We start from the raw sequence: 13,416 nt of genomic DNA, 5'->3' as shown, positions 1-13,416 counted from the left end.
GGAAAATTTGATGAAGATGATCAAGAGGAGTTTGCATTCCCATTCAATGAAGATATTCTTCCAAGTGTTGATGTCGCAATATGTGTGGATATGCTAAGAGATATTGAGGGTGCAGGAAAGTTTGAAGTTCCAAAACTCCATGAAGTTGCAAAAAGTGATGGAAATGTAGAAGATCCCGAGGTTGGTGAGATTTTTGAATCACAAAGTCATCAAGAAGAAGATACCAGTTCTTCCTACTATGATATTGATTCCCCATTGGATAAAGATAAGATATCTCCCTCAAAACAAGATTTGTCATTAGAAGAGATGGATAGAGTGTTCAGTTTGGTCTCAAGCTTGATTGAGGAAATGTCTATTTGTGGGTATTCCACACACATATCAAACCGTGCAATAACTGATTCATTTAGGATCCATCCATTTGGGTTACATTCAGAAGAAAGTTGTCCGGATTTCTTATTAGCTTGGGAGATTGCAATGGAGGGAAAATATGATTTTGAACAAGCTTCTTTGGGATATGAGGCAGAAAACATCTTGGTCGATGATAGTGATGAATCCTGTAATTCGAAAGGAAGGTTGGTGATGGATTTTTCTAGTCCAAGGGAGCCTAGGGCAAAACCTAAAGTGTTTCCATGTGCATGTGAAGTGGTGTACCATGAGATGAGACCACCAGAAGGAGAAATTACAATTTGTGAGTGTACCCCTATGGTGGGGGACTTGCTGGATCAGGTGAGATCTTTCCATTATCCCTCTCAGTTTGATGATTTTAAATTTGAATATGATGCTAAAGGTAAGAAAACTTGTTTGTGGATTAATCATGGCCATAAAGAGTTACCACATCTTCTAATTTTGTGTGATTTGTGCCTAGAATTTGAACCAAGATTGTCCAGACTTTATTTTTCTGAGTACAAAGATAAGTCAGCATTTTTGAGAACTATACAGGGTGGTTCATTACTATTGCACATAATGAGAAATCTACTAATAACTAGCCCACATTGTTATTATTTGAGTTTTTCTATAAATAAGTTTTTTCTTTTGTTTTTGTTTTTCTTAGTCTTTTTTAGTCTTTCTAGTTAGGTGTTAGTTTTCTTTGAGTCGAGTCTTTTTGTTTAGGTTTTGTTGTCTGTTTTGCTTTCAGTCGTGTGTTTTCTTTCAAAGTTATGTCAGCCCTAGGGGGTAAGGTGTACTTGGGATTTTTCTCAAGATTTTACTAACCAATCTTTGGTCCCGATTTTAGGAGGAGGTATTTCTTTGTCAAAACATTTGGACAATTGTGTGTTTTATACCAACCAAGTAAAAAACATTCCCTGTGAAATTAGGGGACTTTTAGTCTAAAAATCAGAAGCCTAGACCAACAAGCTCTCAACACTTTGAAAATTTTAAGATTTGATTATTTTGGGTCTTGTTGAATTGAAGTCAAAAATGATGACAAGAGATGATCAAAACTTTGACTAGTTCAAATAGGAAGGACCTCCTCGAAAGATTACTAAGATCATTGTTTCGCATGAGAGTTTCCTAAAAAGTTTTAAAAGAGGAATGCAAGGGATGTTCATAAGAGATCGAATCCAAGAAACGACACTGATGTTCTGACTACATAGTCTAAACGTAGTCAGGATATAGAATTCAAAAAAAGAAAAAAAAGAAGAAGAAGAAGAAGAAAAGACAGTGTTAAGTCTGAAGGATTCTAAAGATCTGAAATGGCTAAAGATACGTTGCAAAACAAAGTGTCTTGTATTCAAAAGTACTATTTCATCAAAAGTAACATGTTGAATGACATAGAGCAATTATGCAAAAGGCCAGAAATTAAAAGAACGTGACATCCCGCCAAGAGCCCTTGAACAAATTCTCTCATCTAGTCAAGAAATTGATTGATAAAGAGCCTTCGTGGAGATTCTAAATGAATAAGCTAGGAGGAGTCGAAGATTGTTTTGAGTTGTCAGAAAACTTTGATTGACTGCAGCCTGACACATCAAAAGGAATGAATACACAATGCACACACTGAGCTAGAAGGTTTCAAGTTTTGAGATTTTGACTAAGAAGTCATCCAAAAGATGCTTGGGATGTTCAAAGCTTGGTTGGTGTTTAACACATGTCAGAGGAATGTTTTTTGATGAAGAAATGCCTTGGTCATTTCTTCCTTTTTTCAGGGCTATTTGTTGTGGTGTCCACAACACACGCCCCATTCCTCACTAGGAATGGGGACTCCCTATTTTTTTTTTTCGACTCCCGGACTCACATTTCGAGTCAGGAGAAGGATTTTAGAGTTGAGTTCAAAAAAAAAAAATTTCCAAAAAAAGAAAAAAGAAAAAAGAAAAAAATCAAAAAATTGAAAACAAAAAATAAAAAAATAAAAATAAAAAATAAAAAATAAATTTTAAAAAAAAGAGCAAGCACCACGCGCACCTACGCGGTCAGGTGTGCACCGCAGCTGCGACACTCACACCACGCGCCCGCGCTCGCACCTCGCATGCTGCTCGCGCAGCAACGCTGTGCCATGCACCTGAGCACCAAGTGTCACGCTTGCGCCCACGCAAAGTGTTGCGCGCGGTCGTGCCCGTGCGTGATCGTGCCCACGTGACACGTGCATGTCCACTCGCACACTGCCACTCCTCGCGTGCCCATGCTTTACCACGAGGTTGTGCCTCACGTGCATGTTGTCTGATGCTTTTCGTATGTGTGCATGCACGTATGAGCAAGGGCCTTGTGTGCTTGTCAAGCTATTTTTTTTCACCTTCAATTTTGTCTGAATAGTCATGAGAGGGGTTTAAAATATATCGTTTAAGTATAAGTTTCTTATACTTAAGATATATTTTAATATATGTGACGAATATTTTGAGATAGGTTTCAGACCTCCCAGAGATAAGGTAAAGATTTTAGGAAATTTCACAGCTTCAGAAATCTAGACTTAGCCAAATTTTAGGATTCACCCCCTATTTTGTTTGAATGGCTAGTATATCTTTACTATGCATTGTTAACTCTATGGACTAATGTTTGCTTCTTTTGTAGGTAAAAATGGCATTCTCAACTTGTCGAGATCATAACTTTTGACTCGGGCCTCGAAATTCAAAACTGCTTACACTATTGGAAAGAAGAACTAAAGATCTAATTTCAAATCCATAAAATAATGAGCCTTTGAAAACCCAATTTTAGGGACCGATGAAAGTTTCAACTTGAAATTTTGAGTAGAAGACCTCCAAAAAGGTCATTTAAAAATGCCTAAAAAATTTGTGAAAAAATATGAAAAAGTTACAAACATTTGATCGTCTTGGATAATCTGGATCACTTGGTTTCTCACTGGAAAGGATTTGACAGGTGGAGAGAAGACAAAGGTCAAAGATACGAAGGTTTGACACATAAAGCAAATCAGTTTCCTCATCTTATGCAGCTATTGGGGGCAAGATTCAATTCAGGTGCCTTGAGATTTTCGATTGAAGAAGCAGAGGGAGTGCAAGTTTATGAAAGTAATTGGCTATAAAGAGGGTGTAAATCATTAGAAAGGGGCATGGAGCGTATACAAAAAGTGATCTAAAACCTCATTTGAGAAAAACCTAGAAACCATTTTCAAAATTGAGAAATTTGATTTTTTGGCGAATTGACGTCCGCAGCTCCACAGGTCCACAGGTCCATAGCTTCGCAGATCTGTAGCTCCACAGCTTTGCAAGCTTGCAGCTCCACAATTTAGAGGTGCACCGACAGTTGACTGCCAGTTCCAAAAATAACACTTTCCATGCATTGGGAGCACATTCTGATGGCAAGTTAACTCCAACCCACATCAAGTGAAGGGCCAGCTTCTATTTTTGGTGTCTCCATGCACTTCTACTTCAACTGATAGCTCCCTCATACTTTCTCTCTCATGCTTTCATTATTTTTGACATGTAAAGGGCTCATGCATCCAATTAATGAATAAAATATGGATAGAGTCCCTCTAAGCACTAGTTAGATGGTCAGTTTGTATATATTTAGTTAGTTTTTTTTTTAAAGCATTTTATTGCATTAAGATATCTCTCACTCTCAACACAAATTGGGGACATGATTTCTTATAAATACCCCATTGTAAAATGTAACAAGGGCCACCGTTATTATGCAATAAAGTTATGATTTTGGTGCTAGCATTCAGAGTGTAGTTATTCTTGCCTAAATGTGTCATTGTTTTGTGGATTTATTCATGAGATTGTAATTGAGCCAAAGGTTTATTGCATTGTTTCTGGTTGTGCAATCTTTTAGTTCTGGTGTTTTCTATAGATATATGAATTCTGTTGACGTAACGAGCTTGAGAAGAGATCACCCGATTGTGTCTACATAGCTTTTTGTCTCGCATGAGCGCACTTTTCGTGGCCTTGCAATTTGATGAAGAGTGAAAAATCATTAGATTTGTTATAGATTCTCACTGACGATTCATCAGTGGATTCTAGGAAGTGCTGCTCCTGTTTTCATTGGTTTCTTATCAATTTCTTCGAAGGTTTAACTCATAGCGTGATTTTTTCTGTAGCTTATGTCCGTATAGGAATTTCACTTTCAAGTTATTTGATTTCATGTTATTTGCTTTCAGTTTCATTATTTTCTTTGCTAACCCCCCTGTTAGAATAGGACCTCATAGTAGCTGCATTGTTAGAGTTGCATTCATTGAAAAACAAAAAATACAAAAATATTGTTCTTTTGGTGTGATATTTTGAGACAGCGAATAGATTTTACTTGATTCCAAGGTAAAAGAGTTTTTGGAACCAGCAAAGGCCTCCTCATGAACATTCACATTTATCTTCTACAAAGCAGATTTTGGTACGTCACAAGACAAACACTGAACCTTGGAGTGGATCCCTAAAAGATTTGCTTTTCAAGAGAGGAATTACACTATGGATTCCTGTTGTTGACCTCGTGCAAAACAAACACCCAACATTGCCTAAAATATAATGTGTGAGGTATTTTTCTACACTTAGAGAAGCTTCAAATTTAGTATAAAGGTTAATATTTTCATCTTTTCATTTATGGTGATTAGAAGTTTTTGTTTATTTTTGTTAGTGTGTATTTTCCAAAACTGCTTAATTAAGTTTATTTCAATCATTTAGCTTGCATTATTATTTTAAATTCCCCCAATCCATTTCATCCCTAATCATAAAGTTGTTACATTTAGCACTTGAGTTTAACTTGAGCCTTCTAAGACATCTTTCTTTCGATCATAAAAAAGGATTGGAAACATATCTTTCATACCAAATAGACATCCCCACCCATCTTTCTTTAATGTAGGTAAGATTATTTGAACGTTTTCATTCTCACTAGAAGAATAACTTCAATGAAGAGTTGAGAGTAAGGAATTGAAGAAGCAAGTTTTTCTTCTATGTAAATGCCATAATCACAAGGCTCATTCCCTTACAGAAGCTTCTACCACAATAACATTACCTCTAAACCATGCAAAGGATGTTGAAGTGGTTCCCAATCTTGAAACACTCTTATAAGCAATGGCAAAGAAAATGTAGATGCAATACATGAAAAATTACACAACTTGTAGTCCTCCCAATATTTGGATTGTAAATTCTCAGAGAAACTTGCAAGTGATTCCAATGTAATGGTACCTACTATAACACTTTCCTAGATTTTATCTAGTTCTCCCATACTATCCCCTATGTTGTCTATCTATTGCTTCTGCTATGTAGTCTCTTTCTAAAGATGCTCCTTCTCCTTCTAGTTTATTGCCATAAACTCTCTCTTGTGCCTTAAATTTTGAAAAAACTTTTGAATATTTGCATCAACCATATCTAAAATCAACTTCACATTGTGTTGTAACTCTAGCATAGGTGTGTGATCCTTGATAGATTTCATTTTAGCATTCAATTTTTCAAGATTTCTTAACACCCTCACTTGCAGACCTCTCATGCCAAGCATTTTCTGTACTGTTTCAACACCATATTCTTGCTTCTTAGCTAACAGTTCTTCAAGTGCATTTTCTTGTAAAAGATTATTTTCATTAAATAATTGTAAACTCTTAGAAAGTGCATTCTTATTTTCTATTACCAATGATGGGCTTCCTTGAATAAAATCAAAATGAAGAGTCATAAATACACCAAATTTTTCTTTCAAAACCATATGTGCAGATATAAACATTAAGTACAACATGTCCAATATTTTTTCAGATATACACATTAATTACACCAAATTTTTCTTTCAAAACCATATGTGTAGATATAGACATTAAGTATAGCATGTCCAATATTTTTGCAAATATACACATTAATTACACCAAATTTTTCTTTCAAAACCATATGTGCACATATAAATATTAAGTACAACATGTCCAATATTTTTAAAGATATACACATTAATTACACCAAATTTTTCTTTCAAAACCATATGTGTATATATAAACAAGAAGTACAACAAACTCAATAAGGGTACAAGAATAAGTTATTCTCATGAAGAAGGATCATGTTAGATAATACAAGGGAATTTGATCAAAATAGGGAGACAATCACTAGATTGTTGTCTAACTTTAAAAGAGAAATATAATTATAAGTCTTGGAGTGAAATGACCACAATAATTATCTAATGTTGTTTATTCAACTAGGTAAGTACCAAGTGAAAGGATATGAATGTATATATTGTGCCTCTTATCGATGAGTTGTCACTAGTACATTTGGTCTCTATTTTCGATGTGAGGACAAATTAGCTTATGATTTAAAAAAAAAATTTACTTACGCTCTTGAAAAGGTGGAAATAGTGATGAAAATGGGATGTTGAAATAGTGATGAACATGGGATTATATTAGAGAAAAAATGAAAATTGAAACACAGTTTTCATTGTATTGTTCTGCCAAAGCGCTTTTGGATGGGAGGAGGTAGGTTCATGTATAGATCTTTTAGCATCACAAATCCATGGTAAGTTCCTTTTAAGTTAATGTTCTGATTTCAATGCATTGAATATGGGGCACTCCTTGATGTGCAGTGAATTTGGAAAGTGCGTCAGAGTAGTGATGCAAGAAGAACAAATTAAGCTCCCATTTTCTCTATTGTTTCAAATGCCCTTCAATATTACCTCCAATGGATTGTTTTGATACTCAATTGCTACCGACACCATAGAGGTTTGTAAAATTATGGTAAATAGTATTTATCATGCTCCTAATATCTATAGCCTAACATATTCTAAGTTATCACACACATTTGTTAAAACTTCAAACAACATATTTCTAATGAATAGAAAAACTGACCAAGCATCACAATAGTTAGATAAACTAGGAGGAAACAACATATTCAATTATTAACCTAGATAATAAACACCAAAATATTAACTTTATTACTGAATCTCATTAATGATGTTCACATATAGATGCATTAAAACATTTTTCCATGCACTTGTTTGGCCAACCCTTTCCTCCTATATTCTTCTATAGCTCTCCATTGTTCTTGTATTTCTTTCTTGACTCTACATACTTTCTTCCCCTTCAATTGCAAATGGATTCCTCTATTAGTTTTCTTGGTAATACTCCACAAACTCTTCAATGATGGGATCTCTGGCTTCCATCTCTCTCTAAGACCATTTGCATTCTGTTAGGTATGTTCATCCTATTTAACCTCTCTTCTATTGGCCTCAACACAACCTTATTGTACTTTTGTTCAGCCTCTCTCCATATTGACATGCTCTCTTCATTCTAAAGATAGCCTTCCTTTCTTCCATCATTCATAGCCAATTCTTTTATTTATCATGTTTCCCTCCAAAATTATTTTCCTTCAATTTCTCTACCTATTAACCTTCCAAATATCAACCCCTTATTGTTCTCAAATGCTCATTACTCTTTACTCATTCATCTTTTGGTCTAACTTTCTACCAATGTGCTAACAAAAATTGTGTCTTCTCAAAGAAAATTCTAGATGCACACAACTAACAATATGAATACTTTCTTGTACCTAGCCACAACTCAAGAGATAGCACATAAGGCCAATATCTTTCATATCAAAGCTAAATGCCAACTCCTCCTTGCACCATCCTATTAGCTCCTAATCACTAATAATAATAAGGTCATCCACACACAAGAATAAAATTAATATGTCAAATCTATGTAACTAATAATCATGAATACAATTTTCATGAGTTTTTGTGAATACTAAACAAGTGTTAGTTGCTTCAGCTAGTATGAGATCTCTAGCTTGCAAGTGTGAACAAAATTAAAATTGCACATTTCATATAGTTAGTCCAAAGGGCTTGTACATGTGTTTCACATTTCTTATATAGATCCCACTATCAACTATGATTTGTAATATGTTTATTAATTTTTTTTTGAGAGATTTTATGAAAAGGTCATAAATTAGGTTTTGTAGGACTACAATGAGATTCACCCCATTTTGGTAGTTTTCATTATCTATTTTTTTGGTAACACTTTGTGAGAGTTTTAAAAATGTTATGAAGTGATAAGATCAACCTTAGAAGATGTGGTGAGAGCCTTAGGTCATGAGAAAACCAATTGATTCTATTTCAAAGGAAATGTTTAAGTGAAAGTTGGAAAACCTTGTGGTTTATTATACATTTCGTAGAGTGATTTGGTGAAGTGGTTGGATTAACCTATCTCTGCATCATATTGGTATCAAGGTATGTAAGATGAATCTATGGGCTATGTCTAGGTCTTGTGTGGAAGATATCTAAAAACTAACATACTTATACCTAAGGCTCAATTGTTTCTATTATACTTATAAATTTTGCATGTTTCTTTAAACCTACAAAAAAAATTTCTAATAGCTTAATCATTTTAACTTGGCTTCTATTAATTTCAATAAGTTTATCTTGAAAAAGGTTTTCCCTTCTTTTTTTAAAAATTCTCGCCATGATTCATAGGCTGGCAGGATTTGAGCTTTGATACCATTTTAATAACATAGTTTGAATGTGGATAGACAACAACTTATAAATGTTCATGAACACTATATTTTTTATATTATGTATTTTTTTCAAACATAACACATGAAAATTGAGATTCATTAAACTATTACAACTTATTTAACATTTTTACTATTAGGAATGGACACAATTTTTATTCTAGATGTTAATCTAAATGGTGATTTGGTCTTAAGGGTGTGCGTTTTCAAAAATCTTGATCTCTATGTAGAGATGGACAATGTTCAGCCCATGAAAAAAATTATTTTTTCTTTTCAGATTTCAAGTGAATGCCTTCTCTTCCTAGCATATTATATAGCATCTCAATCAGGGAAGATAGCCCTCAAATGTTGACAATAACTAGGCAACTTAGTTGACAAGTACAAGTGTAGCTTCTCAAATTGTATTATGAACTGAAAAATCAATACTTTAAAATTAAGGTTGAACCAAAATTCTTCTTATTCCAATTTAATTAACTATAAGAAACAAAGAAAATAAATTGCAAGCTTGATGGCCTCTTGCCATGCTCATAAAACATGTCAAAATCCAAACTCAAACACCATACTTCCAAATGTTATGTATAAATTTTAAAGATTTTTAAATGATTTTTTTGTTGTTAAGAAGAAATTTAGGGAACTCCAATTTTTTCTCAATTTCTCCATTTTGGCTAAGTGATAATGTCCCCTTGTCCAATCTTCTGCATATATAGACTCCCATGCTTCCATTGCTATGATAAGGAATGTGGAGAATACTTATTCAAGATTCTTAATATCCTTAACACAATACATATGCTTTCCTTCACCTATTTGTATGTTCTTTGACATTTGGATATGGTGCTAGCATATGTCGGTTGTAATTTCTTAGATTATGATTTTCAATTTTATTATATAAGAATTTGATATATTGAGGAAATATAAAAGGGGTCTTGCAAAGTGTATTAATATCTTTTGAGCTCAATATATAATATAGAGGTTATTATAACTTAACTAACCCTTTGATTAACCTTTATGTCTATTTATGACATCACCAAAAATGATATGTGGCACTTTAGAATATATCGATTTGAAACCATGTATTTTATCTATATATATGCAATTAAAGAGTGGGCTAATGTCACATCAAAATTACACTAGCCAATGATGAATTCAATTTCATATTCCACATTTATTATTAATGAGATTATTGGATTACATGTTGACCTGGATTATTCAATGAACATATTAATGGTATTTCTTCTACACCATAGAAATCCTATCACATACTATGATAGCCATGTATGATGACTGCTCCATTGTATAATTATTCTGATATTTTACTTGTCTATGACAATTGTTACTTTTGGTGTATGATGGAAGTTATACAATAACAATAATCTCAAGCAGGGATATGCCATCTCTGATATTCTGATGTTATATATATGCAATTGTCACTATTACAAGAATCATATTTGATGTGTATATGATGTTATATACTCTTCAATGGATGTTGTCTCTAATATACAATTATATTGCTTGCACCAGAAATTATTATTGCAACCTTTGGTTCTCTATAGTTGAGAGATTCCATAAAGGAAATATATGATTTATAAAATCAATTCTTCTTATCTACCGTTGGAGAGTCAATCAACTTGTATAAATAGGTGCTTTGGGATATGAAGATACACGGTGGAAATTTTTCACCTTTCATAACCAATTAATTTGTTCTTCATGATTATTATGAATAAATCATGGATGATTACACACACATTATGAGTCATTAAGGACAATTGATAATGTAAGTCCCATAATGTTGGCAAGTATAACAACATAGTAACAATGTATAATCTAGTACATGAATCGAAAGTGTATAACTGTTGTTTTCTAATCATATAACTATTGTTTTCTAATCATTGTCACTAGTACATTTGACCCCATTTTTCGACCAAAATTTTTGAGCATCTATTCAAATGGGGTCAAATTCGTGGGAATATGCAAGGAAATACATCTTTTTTTAAAAATCCATTCCCGTTAAAATAAAAAAAATTCTATTTCGCGTGAAGATAAATGCATGCTTGTTGAGCGGGAAAAGTAAAAGGGCTTTGCATTGTGAAGGCAGTAGACATTGGCGTCAACTGGGGGACCATATCAGCACATAGACTCCCTCCTTTTGTTATCTACGGCTCGGGGACAACATGATTCTGGTTCATGTGTGCCTCGCAAGTGTCCTTTACAATGTCAATTGGGGTTCCATTGATCTCTCTATTGAGGACAACAATATAGATGAGGAGTCATAGTGGAAGCTTGAAGATGACTTCAACAATTTCACATCTACTAAGGCCACTAATCTGGTGCAACCCCTTGTGGATGCCCCTATTCCTTTTAAGATCCACATTGTCAAGGATCATGACATGAAGGATCATCTCTATTTGGAGGTCAAGAGGCTTGGCCTCAGTGTAGTTATAATGGGGAGTTGAGGATTTGGGGTTTCCAAGAGGAACTCAAAGGGCAGGCTTGGTAGCATCAACGACTACTGTGTTCACCACTACATCTGTCCTATTGTAGTTATCAGGTATTCTGATGAGGAGGAGTGTAATCTTTCTGAAGTGCAACCCATCGAGCTGCTGAAGGATTTTGAGTTGGAGATGAGGCTATGCCTAAGGAGGATGAGGTGGATGAAGTTCATTAATAGGTAGGTTTCTAGCTTTTTAGCTTTGAAATTTTGTGCTTTTGATTGACTATGCTGTTTTGTATTGCGATTTGTGTGGAGTTGACTTTGTGTGTAAGGTTTTGTATTGGATAAGTTAAAGAGTGGGTTTTTCATTTTTTTTTTTTCCAATAATTATTTATAAATCCCAAGACATCCTGATGACACATTGAAACAACAACCATTGCCAAACCATTTTGAAAGTTGTGCCGATCAAGCTACAAATAGGTGACCTTGGGGAGCTCCCGCATAGCAGTCAATCGATTGTGTGCAAGGATACATTGTTGCCATGTATGCAAGGTATAATAGTGTTGCCATATTCAGACACTATCATACAAACTTGTAAAATTAGACTACATTCTTTGATTTAGAGCTCATTTTTTCAAGTCGAGCATTTCCAAGGTGAAGAGGTAGCCGATTTAGATGCGATCATCAATGTCCATTAATTTCTTTTTAATTGACAAATAGAATTAGACCATGAAAATTAAATCTTCATATATATATATATATATATATATATATATATATATATATATATATATATATATATATATATATATATATATATATATATATATATATATATATATATATGCAACATGAAATTAGACACTCAAATCAATAAATTTAGGCATTAACAATGAAGTTCAACTATTAAACTATAAAAGCAATATAACTGATTGTGTCTTGTATCTCTATGACATGCCATGCCAATCTCCTTAACAACTGAAAAGAATTAACAATATGTACTCTACGATATTAAATTTCTAGTTCCAAAAAAAATATTAAATTTAGGGATACATCCAATACTAATAAAATATAGACCTGTGTTTCTTTTACAGTGTATCTTTCCAGTAGTGCATTTTTCTCTTCATTAGTCAACAGTTGGTGCTCTGGCACAATAACATGTTCCTTTATGTTAACAAAGTAGCTCTGCCTCCTGCACATGATAAAACACCTACAAAATGATCTTGTAGATTATGAAAAAGAAATTCTCTATATTTTTGTCACTGAAAAAATTCTACACTTAATGACCAAAATGCAAGGTTGCACAAGGACGTGGTACTTATGTACAGGTAGGGGTAAGGCTACTTTCCAAAGTAGGGAAGGGTACCTAGTTATGCCAATTTTGTTTTTTATATAATTTAATATTTTATAGAAGTTTGCAGATGTAATGTGTTGTTTCAGTTTTGGATTTTCAATATGTTTGTAATAATAATGTAATGTGTTGTTTCAGTTTTAGATTTGCAATATGTTTGTAATAATAATATATGCTAAATGTTTAGATGCATAACAAAGAAGGAAAACTTTAAACATAAACAAGAAGATAATAAATCTTATAACAATGACATATTTGATATTACAAATGTTAAACTTCTAACTTCAACAGTGATAAAGTTTATTGTTAATCAATATTGTATCAAAGTTTCAAATTGATTACATATTTAATTAAGCTTGATAAATAACAAGCTGATATGCTAACAAAAAATTGAAACATAAATCATAAATCTTAATCAAGTTCCTTGGCTATGACGTGAGAGGTTCTTATGTGCAAAAAGTTCAAAAATCAAAATAATCAAGAAGAGTCTCCTTGTTTTATTCTTACAAAATTAAAGAATTCAAAATTTTGACACCAAAAGCAGAAGTTATAATTACTAGGTTTTACGAGCCCTATATATTTGAATGAGCCTTTTCTCTATTTGCCAAATTTTGAGACTATTTCTTTGGCCAAATATTAACTTGTTCTCTTGGTACGACTGAATTCATATGTCTATATATGATGATTTATTGAACTATTTACAAGTTTTCTTTCAATTCAACTAAGTGTGGTCCAAAATGTCAACTAGAAAATATACTTGGTTAAATCCAATATACAACTTCATTGGC

The 13,416-nt window shown here is 33.3% G+C and overlaps 1 pseudogene; it reads left to right on the top strand.

Annotated features, from left to right (window-relative positions):
* Positions 1–702: 702 nt before the first annotated feature.
* Positions 703–11,511, top strand: LOC149553298 (uncharacterized; annotated as a pseudogene).
* The last annotated feature ends 1,905 nt before the right edge of the window (positions 11,512–13,416 follow it).

Source organism: Cupressus sempervirens, chromosome 6, assembly GCF_028749045.1.
Source record: "Cupressus sempervirens isolate cs-2001-9-10 chromosome 6, ASM2874904v1, whole genome shotgun sequence".
NCBI classification, from domain to species: domain Eukaryota; kingdom Viridiplantae; phylum Streptophyta; class Pinopsida; order Cupressales; family Cupressaceae; genus Cupressus; species Cupressus sempervirens.
Note: the sequence above shows the minus strand (reverse complement) of the source record. Positions and strands in the feature narration are given on the sequence as shown.